The sequence below is a fragment of the Diorhabda sublineata genome, chromosome 4 (assembly GCF_026230105.1).
Source record: "Diorhabda sublineata isolate icDioSubl1.1 chromosome 4, icDioSubl1.1, whole genome shotgun sequence".
Lineage (NCBI taxonomy): Eukaryota > Metazoa > Arthropoda > Insecta > Coleoptera > Chrysomelidae > Diorhabda > Diorhabda sublineata.
The window spans coordinates 7,853,059-7,868,983 of NC_079477.1; the positions used below are offsets into that span (position 1 = coordinate 7,853,059).

The 15,925-nt window shown below is 29.0% G+C and overlaps 1 protein-coding gene across 2 annotated transcripts in view; it reads left to right on the forward strand.

The window, feature by feature from the left end:
- The first annotated feature begins 336 nt into the window (after positions 1-336).
- The window catches only part of LOC130442652 (ecdysone-induced protein 74EF), a 307,190-nt gene continuing 291,601 nt past the window's right edge, over positions 337-15,925 (forward strand). Inside the window, exon 1 of one of the 2 annotated variants that reach the window (XM_056776959.1) lies at positions 337-765. The gene's annotated coding sequence lies outside the window, so the exon portion shown is untranslated. The remainder of the gene's footprint in view (positions 766-15,925) is intronic. The other variant, XM_056776960.1, reaches the window with a different exon arrangement.

A 15,925-nucleotide genomic window follows, 5' to 3' on the forward strand; every position in this document is an offset into this window, starting at 1 on the left:
GACAACATACGTTAAACTGCTTATTAGTCAATGTTTTACACTGTATTTTAAATTGTTTGACGATCTTGTCCATAAAAACGAGTCAACGCATCCATTTCAGCTATCATGAATATTTTAATAAAGGTGTAATCAATTTATAATTTTCCAATAATAACCCGTAATCAATTATAGTGTAAGCCCATTAAATAAAATATATCAAGCAACTGAAGTCATGAACCTTCAATACGCGATCTATCAAATTTAACCTCCCGATGACTTGACAACATTGCGTACTACAGCAACCTTGCATTCGTCTCTGGTCGCGCGCTTTCGCGGAGTGTTTAGATCGACTTAGCTAAGCAAGCTTAGGAAACGCGAAACATAGCAACGCGCTCAGTTGTCTCACATCGCGTTTCATACACATACCCCGGTTGACCTGACTTACCGTTACTTCACATCCAAAACAAATGCAACTTGCGGTGCGTTAGGGCAACGAGATACCGGAACGCGTGTTCGAATGAAGCGAATTTTTGACATTTTTGTAAACTTAAGAACATGAATTAAATAATAATTTGTGTTATGACATAAAAATCACTTTTCCTTTGGTGATTGTTGAAATTCTCTTGGATATTTGTTACCAGTGAACAATAGAAATTATTTTCGTGACTAGTGTGGATAATTGGTGATTTTTTTGTGGTGTGAATTTTTTTGTGTGTCTTTCTATTTAATTTGGATTATTTTCATTGGATTTACTGTGTTTTTATTGGTTCCTGGGATGGAATTAGGGTTAGTACTTATACTTGCTTTAAAACGAATTGTTCAACATCAGCGATTTATAATTATATATACAAATTATAGTCACAATTAACCTATAGTAAGTAGAAGATCGGCAATTATTTTTCAATTTAAATTCCAAAATTGGTGATTTTAATATATATAAATCACGTATGAATTGAATCACATTGTTTTTAATGAGTTCTTAGATTTCAAGGCTCAAAAAATTTATTATTAATATAGTGACGATCAAAAAAAGTCGTTAGAGAAAAAAATATTTTTCATAAGTTGGAAATTGAATTCAACTCAATAGCAAAAAAGTTTAAAAATAGAAATTTTGAAAAACGTGAAGCTCGTGTAAAAATTTAGTAAACTTATATAAAAAAATTCAATGATATAGTTATTATGAATTGAGAAAAGCTATAATTAAACTATAGAACACAGCAAAGTGTATGTAGTACGTATTTTGTCAAAATTAGAGATAGAATTGTCAAATCAATTCAAGTTTTGAATTGAGTCTTTAAAATTTGAGGAATCAAATGAAAGTGAGAATCAAAAAAGCATTTGATTATTTTAATTTCAAAAATAAGGTAATACAGAGTAATTTTGATGGTAATGCAACTCAAATTGGATTATTTTTAGGATAATTAGGGTAGTTTCAATTAAATTTCATTGATCATGAGAGCGATACGGTTTTTGTCATTAAAACTAGACCGACATGCTTCAAATCCTATGCTAGCCAAGCCAAGCAACAATGATATCACAAACTGAAATTTGAGAACTAACAAAAATGCGATATGTAGCTAAGTTAGCTTAAGGAATATCTGTAAACAATGCTTAAAAGATCGTCTCTATAAGAGGTACTAATCCAAACCCACACTAAACAGAATTACATTTAGTATCATTTTATATAGAATCAGAATGAGAATATTGTTTGGCCAAAGATCAGTATAAACAAAGCTCTGACAATTTAGAAAATAGTGTTCAAGTTTCATTAGAAATAATATAGGAAATATAGTTAGTAATGCAAATTAACACAATTTAGACTGCATATACTTTATCCAAAACAAGTTACATATTAGAAATTTATAATTTTTCATGCATTTATAAAATCAATTTTGTTTTTTTTATCAGAATTGTACACAGAGTGTAATGTAAAGACGTCAATTACATATTTCACTGCTTGCACTCTACAAGTTATGCGTTGATAATTTATGAATTTTTCAATTTTTTTGTCAAAATTTGAAAGATAAGAATTAGCTTCGTTTTCATCAAAAAGTTTATATAACAATTATATAATTATTTCTCGTCAATCTCTTATTAAAATATTATAATTATGCAAAAAAATATTTTATTGCTAATCAATAGCAATGTTTGTCTACAATCAATAGTCCAAATGATTATATATCAGTTTTGAAACTTTTTAAATAATATTTTTTTAAATACAATAAATTGGTTGTAGTTAATGTTCAAGGTGTTCGTTAAAAACTTCGAACTTTATTATATTTGTTCAAAAATCACAAGGCTCTTGTCGCCTATGAGTTATTTATAATAATGGAAAACAAAAATAAAACATACATTGGATTATTTTTATATGTAAATTCGTAAACTATTCACCTTATCTATCAGGTGGTAATGAGAAAAAATACTATTAAAAATATGCGTGGATTTTATTATTTTTCAATGTTAATTTTGAGAAATATAATTACAAATTTAAAAGGGCAGTTTGACAAAAGAATTAATTTTGAATCAAAAAGTTATTTGCCAAATAAGTTAATAGGCAGTCTAGTCACAACTATCAATTGAATATTTATTATTATATATTTGACCTAGTTCACTTTTCAAAATAATCATTATTATAAATAACTGAAAATAAAACATGGATATTTTCGAAGATTTATTTGATCTGAAACCTATTTAAAAAATACAGCAAATGCCAGAAGAACGAGCTTATTCGAATTGTTGTAAAATTTGATTTAAATCTTGAATATTTTGATTCTATAATGGCTCTTGTAAATTTTAAATTCAGTTATTACTAATGGAATATACTTACATATATATTTTCAAATATAACCCAAAAAAATAACAGCGACCCACAAAGGATCCATTGAAATTAGTATTTCCTGCTGAAAGCTGAATGTACCAGGGTGTTTCTAAATTCATGCTCATTCAACTAAATTCAGAATTCAAAGCAACCGTATGAACTTAAGATGGGTCTTTCCTATAGCAAAAGTTTCTCAACCTACATCTTTCAGAAATATCACCCTTAAAAGGTGCTCACTGAATTGAGTTTTCTTTTTTTTTTCTAAAATTTCAATAAGGCGAGAAACTTGTAATTCTGTAATTTTCATGCATTCGCAAAGGACTAACTACCGGTATTTTTCCAATATTCCTGTTAAATTTTACGGGAGTGAAATTAGCAATCCTTAATTAATTTCATAACAAAACTTTTTTTCAAGAAGGAGTTTTATGAAATAAAATTATAGCTTAAAATTCTTGTATTTTTAAATATTTTCTATCATTAATTTTTTTCCCAAAACCAATAGCTGAAGAGAAAAAAATAAACACCAAATTTATAATTTTTCTAATAAATTGAGTGGGATACAGTAAAGATGATTCATAATAAATGCTGGAAATAACCATCTCTAGCCAAAATACATGAACGTAGTCTACGTCTCATGGATTTCCGTACACGTTCAAATATTTGAGGTGTATTTCTTATGGTGTCACCGCTATTTGAATACGATTCTTCAAATCGAAGATATCAACTATGGGTGTCGTGTAGACTAATGAGTTAAGGTCGCCCCATAAACATAAATCACAAGAATTCAACTCTAGAGATCAAGGAGGCCAACGGCCTGTCCAACGGTTGGAATATGCTGCATCTAATGTTGCCTAGCAGTCCCACTGAGGTGTACTGGAGCACCATAGTGAATAAACCTCGTGTTTTGTATGATCTTGAGTGTCATGTCTTCAAGCAATTCAGGCAGATCATTTTCGAAAAATCTGGTGTAAGAAATTCCATTAATTGGCTGAGGCAGAAAATTAGATCCAATTAAGTTATCACCTACAATACCAAACCATTCGTTTACTGAAAAATCATTTTGAAATTGTTACTCAATTTTATGGGGATTCTCATCTGCCCATCCGTGATTATTGTGAAAATATTTGATAGATCATCTTGAAAAATGTGTCTCGTCCGTAAATAATACATTATTTAAAAATGAGTTTGCACCCGTTGGAATCGAATTACATTTTACATCTTTACTGTTTTTCACTTAATTTATTACAAAAAATTATAAACCACGGTGTTTATTTTTCTTCTCTGCAGGTTCTATTTTACATAAAAAATATTTTTAAATAAAACAAGGATTTTAAGTTATAATTTGATTTTATGAAACTTCATCTTGATAAAAAGTTTTGATATGGAATAAACTAACGGTTGCTGATTTCACCCTTGTATAATGTAATAGGAATATTGGGAAAAATACCCGTAATTAGTCGTATGCGAGTGCACGAAATGACGAAATTTCAAGTTTTTAACATTGCTGAAATTTTAGAGAGAGAAAAAATTAAACTTAATTTTAGTCAGCACCTTTTAAGGATGATATCCCGAAAGGGATGGTCTGAGGAAAGTAATTTCATACGAGCAATCACCTCCTGAATTTTGTGGCATGATTTTAGAAACACCTTGTATAACTCAACTTAATGCACATATTATAGAAAAGCTGAATGCATCAATGTATTTGCTTCTACGTGAACAAGCTTCTGTTAAAAATTTCACTTTACAACAACTTTTCTCTTCTCCCAAATTAATAAAACTGTAGCTTCATTTTATATAATTTTAACCTAACCTACCACTATGTCCATAGCATGTTAATTTCAAAAATTTTCAAGCGTTTGTTTTCTCTTTGTTATATGTATTGTTGAAATTGAAAACAGTAATAAAAATGAAGCTGGATAATTATAATTATAAATTATAAATAAAAACTCAATTCTCGCGAGCTATGACTACTTTAACGTTACTTATAGAAGCACATGAAACACTAAAAAGGAATTATGTATAGGAAACCGCCAAAAAAACGTTTTTATTCACCACATGGACAATAGGAATATAGACATATTCTATAATGTAGTCAATGGTAGACAAGTTAAGCATAAAATAATCTAATACTCTTTCCGGATTTAACCTAAGTAGGGAAAAGAAACAGTGACCATTTTTTCTTCAATTAAAGGAATATTAGGAAATGAGGAAATCGGCTAGTTTCCAATTGTCTCAAACCGTCCAATATTTCCAATTTTCCTTTTCGCAAAATAACTTTTCATTTGTCTGTAATCGCTGTCCAACAAATTATTTTAAGATCAGGTGAATATGGTGAATGAGAGGAAAAATCTTAAAGCAGGTTTGCCGAATAAATATGAGTCGAAATTATAATGATTTTAAAAAATATCGTCTATGAATAATTTCTCGTTAATAATATTTTATTTAATTTTAAAAATTATTTCAGACGAGTTTAGGCATAATTTATCATATAAAAAAATTTGTTATCACTATTATTAGAATTTCTACCTTCTTGAAAATACTGGAAATTACGGCACAAATCATATTTTCAATTTTTTTATCATAAAATATTCCATGTGACAATATATTTCTGTATTTACCTATAGTTTGAAATATTGATACAAAAACTAATACATGTCTTTACCTTCATATGTTAAAAATTTTCAGAATATCTCGATCGCAGTATTTATTGTTCTCTATTCGTGATTCAGACCAAATATCAATCACTTCTTTCCGCTTCTTCATTCCAATTATAAGTCAATAATATTCACATCTAGCTTTGTAACTTAATTAAGACCCTTTATATTATTTTATTAAATCATTTATTCTCATGATTTGTATTAATTTCTAATTATTAAATAGTTAAATATAATGTGAAAAATAAAATATAAACTAACAAGGTATTAGCATATGAATTGAACGAAATATAATGTTATGGTGCAGACGCAAACGAAGTTGAATACGCAAAATGTGAGGACCGGAAACTATGCTCAGACTCTTTACCTGAGATACCAGCAATAGAAAAACTCATATTTCCAGCAGCTTTGCTGGTAATTTGACTTTGACCGTTTTTCTTTCCTTTCTTGGCTCTGCGCGTCGAAATTTAGATTTCAGCATCTTAGGATATATTTTCGACGCAGAAGAGTTTTACTGGAAATTTACCAAAATCATAACTCGTTCTTTGATTGGAAAAGAATTATAAGTGTGATACGAATACACGACAGGTTATTTTAAAATTATAATCTTCCAAAATTTATACTATTGATAGTATGGCACACGATAATTCAGAATTAAATACTTATCGAGGATTTGACGGGTCAAATTGAAAAACTCTCAATTTGTTAAAGTACCTACCTGACTTTGAATTCGAACCATTTAGAAACCTATTCAAGGATATTCAATGCAGAAACATTAAAACTTGTTGAGCTATGTAAACAAAGTTAAGAAATAATACCTACAGCAAGTGACAAACTTGATTCAACCATATAAATGTGCTAGAAATTGTCAAATAAAAGTTTGTTTTGTTAGAAATTTACAACTAAATTTCTGGAAGCGGAATCAACGGATAACTTTTTGTATGTCATTTGTCATAAAGCATACCATTATTTTGAAAAAGACACATTATATTTGTTACGAATCTTTAGAACATTGTGAAAATACATTATTAAAATTATGTTGGAATTTGTTCTTTTCCACTAAATAACTTTTTATCAACAATTCCCGTTCTTATTTTTAACTTTTTTGCTATTTTTTAATTGACTGCCTATAAGTATTTTTATTCATAAGATATGATAAAATTTTATCAATGAAATCATCATTTGAAATGGCTCCGTAGCCGTAGTCCATTTACTTATACATAAACGGACCAGTATACTTTTTGGCAATACAGAATAAAAACTATATACAAAACAAAATAGTTAATTTACATGTTTTGAGCTTTTATTAACAGTAAATGATTACTTCACTTCATAAATTGCTGATGTGATTTGGACCTTTTTATAAATAAACGAAAAAAATACATTACATTACAAATAAGCATAAAAAAACGATTCCATCATCCTTAAAATTTGATATTATTAGTCAGTAAATCACTAATCGTGATCACGTCTTAGAGTTATTATAATTATTCAACCTTCAAATATTAAAATATTCATTTTATTGGTGGAATCTATACAATTAATAACATTTTATAGCTTCTTCGCCGAACAGATTTTATAAAAAAACATTTCTAATTTACCTTCCAAATCAATGTTCTTTATAATAAAGATCATAAATTGATCGATAGATATAAAACTTTAGTTCAATAGATGCAGATCCAAAAGGTCACTCAGAGATCGAAGCGTCATTTCATTGAAACACATTTACAGAAAATTTAAGAAACAAACAGCGTCTGTACCGAAGATACGCTATTCTGTAGACACTCATTCACATAAAAACCAAAAATATTCAAAAATCCCTCATAATAACAGACTCTCTCAACTCAATCCATATATTTAGTCAACTTTATCCCACACACCAAATAGCATTCCAAATTAAATTCGAATTATCACAGTTACAACAAATGAATAACTGTGTGGAAATACTTTGGGCTCCTTCTCATATTGGTCTACGAGGAAACGAAGAAGTCGAGCACAATGCTCGACAAGCATTGATTAGTGAAACCGCGAGTGAAGTGCAAAAGATATAAGACAATAACTTTAATAACACTATAGAACAAACATTTGACAAAAATTGTAATATCAAAAATCTTTTCAAATATTTAAACGATATTTCACTTCAATTCCTTTCGCTAACTACCCCTGTGGTAGATGCGATCTGCTTGCAAAAAAAAAGAATTTATCGGTACAAAGTTCAAATTTATCACATTTTGGAAGAAGGTGTCGAAGCAAGGCGATTAATGTTTTCTTTAGGGAAATTAATTTTACAAAATAGAATTTTCATATATTAATAATTTTTTCTGGCAAAACTATTTTTACCACAAAACCACTATTGGAGCGAAGGTAATCCCCATTACGGTATTAAAGCAAGAAGGCTGTATATTTTATATATTCTACAAAAATTGGTTGACGAACTTCCTTTAAATATTAGACTCATTTCTTTCAACATGACGTTTTCCCTGCTCTTACTACTGAAAGGATTACTGATTGGATAAATAATTAGTTTACAGAAAAGGTATTTTTTGATAAAAGGTAACACTTGATTTTAAACAACTGCGTTAAGACAGCTTGACAAGAAATTGCATGCAATTTTTTGTCAAAGTCAAAATTCCATAAGTAAATTAAACAAATTCCTAACGTCAAATTTGATTTAATATTTTGTGACCCGCTTAGAAATAAACATAACAAAGTTAGGTGAGATGAACAAGTGGTTATTAAGGTTGGAGTCTGATAAACATGTGGGTTGTTTCGCGAAAAGTAACTTTTGCCTAGAAATGCAACTTACACGCATTAAAAATGGCACCAAATCGATAATGCTGCAAGTGCCAGATTTTGAATGAAACAATTATCTGTGAATGCTTTTGATCAAGAAATATTGCGTCTTGCATTGCATCGCATCATGTCAAGCGGCATTTAGAAATAATCTTTTGCAAGCAGTTCTAATCCTCAAAAAATAAAAAAGGAATCGAAAATTGGACAACCCTTATATGAGTTATTTCACCTATCCGGTAACACATTGTAAATTTTCTGTCTATCTGTAAAATCAGATAAGTTTCGAGAATTTATCTAAAAAAATCCAAAAAATTAATAAATCATTTATCAATCAATCAATCAACCCGTTTACAACCACATTTACTTCTTCTATACCACAATGCCTTTGAGCTTTGAATTCATGTTGAGAAATGAATATTGGAATCATTGAGAGTTCGTTGTAATCATGTTCTTGGTTTATAATAACCAAAGAGGTTTTGGGGTATGATGAATTCATACGAAAATATGATTAAAACTTTCCGTACTATCCTAGTTTCTCTCTCGCACGGATAATGGAATTAACTATGTACATTCCTATATTTTCCTTTATTCCAGTCAATATAATTTTTGCCTAGGGATTATAAACATAGTAACTTATTTCAATCCATATTCTATTATGTTTCAGATACAAATGTCATTTATGTTGAATACTTCATATACTTTAAATCAGTTACATTTAAATTATTCATGTTTTGAAAACATCAAAATTGGTGTATGCAAACGATTACATAACTTAAAAAAAAGTTATCAACGCATATTACAAATATATTGATAATGATGATTGATGATTTTTGAATATTCTGACAAATTAACGGTTTAATATTAATAAAATTAATTGTTCCCGCAATGATCATGTTTCTGCTCACTTTTTCGCGCCTAGAAGCATCACATGATCTCCACTCTCAGTTATCTAACCATGCAGAACAGCTGAGAAAGTTATTTGACAATATCGAAGTGCTTACACGTGGATCTGGGTAATTGTCATGTATTAATACTATGCTTCATTTACTAAATGTTCATTTTAATAATATATATTTATCTTGTCTTTCAAAGTATAATTTCGTCACGAAGAAAGTGTGAATGTAGTAAAAACAAAAAATATAATAGACCTTGTAAAGGAGACTTATGTTGAATATTTCGGTTTTTACTGTACAAGCTAGATAAACGTTGGGTGGGTGGGTTCTGTGGAAAGTGGAAAAAAGATAGCGTCTTGGATTAGACTTTGATATTCCTACAGAGCTCTGACTTACACTCTACGAAATGACCTGTTTTAAAAAATAAAAACCTCTCTCGGCCTATTTATGTTTCAAAAGTATGTTATTCGTATGATCTGAGAAAAAATTATGTTGCCAAATTAACAAAAATCAGTACAATGCCAGTGTTCTAATAAAACTGGAATGTTTCATATGCATTCGACATTTTCCTCTCTATTTATTTCGGCGGATCTAATTTTTCAAAATAAAAGTGACAAAAACATATCTCACAAAATCCTTGATAGTTTCATAAATTGTGGCCATATCCAAAATCAATCTTATATCAAGATCAACACAACCACTGTTGACCAATATTGTGTTTTCATAATTTTTCCTAATAAATATAAATTATCATTTCTCATATTGTTCAATAATTCTTCTAAATCGGCCAACATATCAATTATAATCAAGATCCTATAATTTTCCACTTACTTCCAGCAAATACTGACTAATATTGGAAACATATAAGAGAATATTTCGTATAATGTGAGGTTTGGTTCAAAATACCGATGCATATTTATGTCTTTGCTAAGACATACATTGAAATGCTGCTCAGTTCGTTAATTATATATAATAATTGTGTGCATCTTCGTCCACTACAAGCTCTAAACAAATAATTGTTTCAAAAAATTATATACAAAATATAATTTTTCCAATTGTTGTCTTTCTTTTTATTTCGATGTTCAATATGTAGGTTCGTCAACGTTTTATCTTCCTTTTTCAATTGAATTGTTTGTGAGCAAGTATTGTACTATATTTGTTGCAGAAAATGATTTTGATTATCTATGATTTTCATTTTTCGATTGGACTAGATAATAGATCTCTTCGGTGATTTTAAAACAAGGTTGCTGAAATTAAACTGCATCAGTTGGTTTTTTTGTATTTTTTCTAGATGATCTTTTTTGTAGACAAAGTCAAAACAAGATATGATTATTTCTTATTGGATTGCACGAACAATAAGATAAAGAATTACTCTGAATAAATGCAAATATTTTGTTGTAATTATAGTAACATTTAATTGCAGTATAAATATAAATGCAAACCTATCTTTATTAAAAAATCTAAAAATAATACGCTTTTATTAATCGTTTACTTGAATAAATTGTAAAAATTTATATATATTCTGTTTTAAAATTCTAATCCATTCAGTAATTCCGTAAATACGAAAAATTGTACAACTTTCGATGTTGTAATAAAGTTATGTTATAATTAAAAATTTATTTAATATTTGCTTCGTCAATTAATACATGTTTTTATAAAATTAGAAAATTTTATAGCTCTCTCATTCAAATTGTGAAACGACCACCTATTTTAAGTTAATAAAAACTGGTAAAAACAAAAACTTATCAGGTAAAATCTGATGAAGTGCAAAGACCGATGAGATTAAATGAAACGAGAAAATGCAAATAATGGGTACTTGCCTATCAATACTCGGGCGTAAATGAGAATTTATGGTCATTAACTGTGTCGACAGTTATTAGTTTATGTTAACAATATTTTCTTTCAACCATAACCAGCAAAACTTCTGAAACATTGTTGCATGTTGAAAATAAATCAATCAAACTGCAACTGCAATTTCTATGCGTTAATTAAACGTCATGTACGTTATCCAACAAAATATTTTTAAGAAGCTAAGGACTAGACCTTCACCACAATAAATATTTTTCTCAAATATTCTCATAACACATATAGAGATATAGTTCGATGAGTATCAAACAAATCTTTGTATTATGTTTCAAACTTGTTTTATATGTTACGAAAATAAAACTTATTATCTATTACGCATAGATTTAACAAAAATTAATTAAATAATTTAAGGCCAAACTACAGTATTTAGATTATGAATCAACTTTGGGGAGGGATAAATATTTATGAGAGAAAATTTGGACTAAAGGAAGAAAAAATCCAAGTTGTGTTAAATGTGAAATTTAAATAACTTTTAGGATACGAAAAATTAGTATCGATCGAAAACGAGAAATTTGTGAAAAAAATACATCAAGGTCTCATGAAAAAAGTAGTATTCGTAAATTAAAACTTGATCTAATAAATAAGGACACAAAGTGTTTGTATTATTGATGCAAATGAAAAAGGGGGATGTCAATAGTATAATAAAATAATATTATTTCAGAACGAATATTCAAATTTATTGGGTATTATTAGAAAAAATAGTCTATTCGAATATAATTACTTTTATTCATTCTTACGAGACCATTTCCAAAAAAATTCTGATTCATCACGTTTGGGTTTGTTGTAGTTTTATTTTTTATAAAATTGATGTCTTTGTAATCAATTTTGATATGTTTGTCGTATAGAAACAGAGTTTCAGTTATTAATAAAACCTATAGAATTTCATCCTCGATTTTTTGATATTTTAAATAGAAATATATTCTTGTCAAAGTTTTTTTATTACTGGAAATTCTATAGCAATATCATTTTCCATATCGATTTCTCGTATAGAGTTTTCACTTAACTGCTTTACAAGTGTGAAGTGTGATCGATGCAGACTTTGATTTTATTCCATCTCCAATTTTCCATTATTCCATTTAATCTCACTGGATAATCCATTGTCTTCTTAGTTTACCTACCTTAATCGTTTTCATTTTATTTCAAATCGTTCACAATATAGTTCGATACAAACAGACTGGAATTTATTATCTATTCCTAATAATGTTCATAGCAAAAGATTATGTGAAGAATATAGTGCCCGCTAGTGCATTCTAGAGATACAACTTGTGTAGATGTCTATTGCTTGGTATATCATTGTATATGTCTGAATAATTGTTCATTGTCTCAGCTGTGAAAGAATTTAACTATTAATTCTATTCAAACCAAGAAATTTCAAGAAAGAGTACGAATAGCTATGGTAAATAACTTATCCACTTCACATGATTATCACTGTCATTAAAAGCTTATTCTTAATTCAACAATCTCCATCAATTTGGTAAAATTTACTATCCATAGCCAATTATAATAATAAACTAAAAATTCTCTTGGCTGTACTAAATTATTATAATAAGGTATGCCGATAGTTTCTTCCATCTTACCTCAACATGACGGTCATTAAGTTTTCAAATGTTTGTTGCAGTTTTTCGAATACTTGTCGTCAGTCAAGCTGATACACTACATTAGATTTCAACTGCCCAAAATTGTACGATCGTAAATTATGGTGCAGAATCTTCGTATAAAGTGTTTAACTTCTCTTTAGTTTGCATAAGTGTATCGCCTTTCAAGAACAAATATTTAATGATAGATTGATACTCAATTTTTTCCTTCTTCATACAATTGTCAAATAGAAAACGTCCAAAACGGCTGAAATTTTAGTGAGAATCTCTCAACACATTGGAAGGTATATTTCCCAACTTACTGAAATATGCTGACATATCCAGGATGAGGTCGGAAACTTTTCAGACTTTTTTTAACAAAACGTACCTATATCTTGTACCGATTCATCAATATGTGTATCCACAGTTTATATGTTATGTTTTAAAAATGATTAATTAATTCTTAAAAGACATAACGTAGGTATTATCAGAAAAAATTTAATAACGTGTTTGGTGATTTTCTGAATACACTCCCGTACAACTTGACATTCTCCTCCACATCATATTCCACGCGTTTGATGCTCACTTGTACACGCCTTTTTAAATGAGGCATTAAAGTGATTTGTATCAAATCATCAACATAGTGATGAGCGACTACAATAAGCAATAGTCCTCTAAACCATTATACCAAAAGTCAACAGTAACTCAAGGTCTTAACTCCTACGATAGTAATGGGCATCTAAGTGATATATAACCTAGTATTGCCATTCTTTGCAATAGCTGGTGACGTACACTGATACGTAGACAAAAGTGGTTGGTATGAAAAGAAAGAAAAAGCTCGAATGTTGCGATATAGTATAAACAAAGTAGCAGATCTATCTTTCTCACCGAATCATTGAACAGTAAGTTAATGTGTCTCGCAGAGCGCATATTTCGACGCTCTGTTGACCAGTTAAGTCTTCTTAGTATACCTCTACATTCTTCTTTCCCCACACACGCAAGTCTGCCACTGCTGCTATTATAGTTAACATGGCGATAATTTTGAAGTCCTCAAATTTTGTTACTTTCAAAACAACTTGAAAAATAAGGTTGCATTTTATATACAACGTTAAAGAAAATTAAATTGATTGTATAAAATAATATATGTTGCCTTGAATGTCACTCCAAAGAGTACAATTCACAAAGTTCATAAAAATAAATTTCATCTTAATTGTCACTGCAACATTTAATGTGTAAATGTGTAGTTTGTCAGTATATCATCGTTGTTATTGAATTCTAATTGTCATTTTAAAAAGAATTTCATTAAAAAGATCTAGTTGACAAAAAAACTAGCTGGAAGACCTTCTAATGAGAGTCATTAATGATTAATACAACATTAAAACATTGTACGATTAGAAAAGGAAAAATATATATGAAAATATTGAACAGAGTACGGTGGAATAACCATAGACAAAGAGCAGATAGAAAGTTTTGGGTAAGGTAGAGTTTTGTGGAATAACACGATTAAGTTCCTTTTATGTTCATACTCAGAAACCTACTCGATTAAAAAGAGGTATGAATATCAGAAAGAGGAAGCAGAAATGCAGAAAAAAGAATAAAGAACAGTTTCTACGAAGTATCATATTTAAGTAATGAGATTGATTCTGTAAAAATAATAAAATTTTACAGTGACAACATGATTCCATTTAAAGTCATTCGCATTAAAACACTAACCCTAAGGCGTTGTAATAATTCTGGAAATCTAACTCAAGCCTTAGGTACCAAAGTAGTAACAGTTGTCTGGAGGTCTGGAATTGATATAAAAACATTTCTCTCGCGACGTTTTTGATTTTGAAAAGAGGTCACAGGGCAATAGATCCGGCACTTCGACACAAATCCATCTTATTATTCAATTGACAGACCTCTTCTCACAGACATTCTTTCATCCAGTTCTGTTCTTTTTACAAATAAATTTATTAAACTATATTCATTGTATTTATTATAAATCCTCATTGTGAGATTTAGACGTATATTTTTATAAAGTGGAACACTCTCATTTATTAAGTTTTACTTTTTATTTTATTAATTTTTCTTTTATTCATCGGTGCATGAAGCTGACTAACCTGAATTTTTGGTTATTTTTGACTTTCGCCTACTGCGATTCGTTAGAGAAAGTACAATATGAGATGATTACGCGTCGATGGAGTCGTTACTACTTTTGTTGATTCGACCATTTTTTTTATTATACAAAAATTTCTTTTCAACAAAACAATTTTAATACATGAAAATATTCGTCCTAGATATGAAGATTTATTTAAAAAATTGTTTGCGTGGGTTGGAAAGTGATTATTTAAATCACAAGAATCAAGAGAAGATATTTATATTTAAAATAGAAAGGATTAAATTATAAAAACTGCGTTAATAATTTTAATCATAGGTTCCCAAACTTTTTGTTTCATAGACCACTTTCAAAATTTTGCTGAATCTTGCAGCTACATTACTAAAAATTTCCAAATCTCTACATCTATTTATAGAAACTTATGTTGTGGAAAAGTTTCAAGGAAGAATTAACAATTTTCTAAAAAAAGGCTAGAATTGATTGCTTGCTAGGGTTAATTATTTGATAAGAGAATCAACTAAACAAATTTTCAATTAAACTTCAATTGATTGTGCTGTGAGTGGATATCAAGAAAGAAAAGCTGGCCAATCAAAAAAGTGACTACATTCAACTTTACTTTTTTGAAATCTACAGTGACTCACAGCACAAGAACCAATCAATTCTCAAAAATTTTGTTTAGAAAACTTCCCATTTGGAATGGTAAAAAAGAAATATAATATATTTTCTTGAATGTACTTATTCAAATATATAAATTATAACATTAATAATTATTATTGTTATAACGGTTGTAATATAATCAAAATTAAACACTTATAACGTAATGGCAATTACAAAGAAATATAATTTTAATGAAAGGGAAGTACTTGATGGATTTGAAGCAAATTATCAATATTTGACTGGAGCTTTGTAAGGAATAACCGCATATCTCCCAAGTTCTGTGATATTAAATCTGCTTTTTTGTTAATAAGTTTGTAAGGGCATTAAAACTTTCTTCGACAAGATATGACGACCGCAACCGCGATCAGAAGCATTTGCACAATTCCCCACAGTCCAAGATATTTTTCCGGTATTTCTACCTGCAGTAAAAATTTTTGATACTCTCCTTTAAATGTCATTTCTAGTTCCTCATTAGTGCTAATAGGCAGATAGGTATTTACTTTTCCGACACTGGCAATCACTAATATCGATTCACTTTACTTTTCTTTTCGTAAGCCTGGAAACAAATAGCTTATTTGGAGCACATAGGGGTC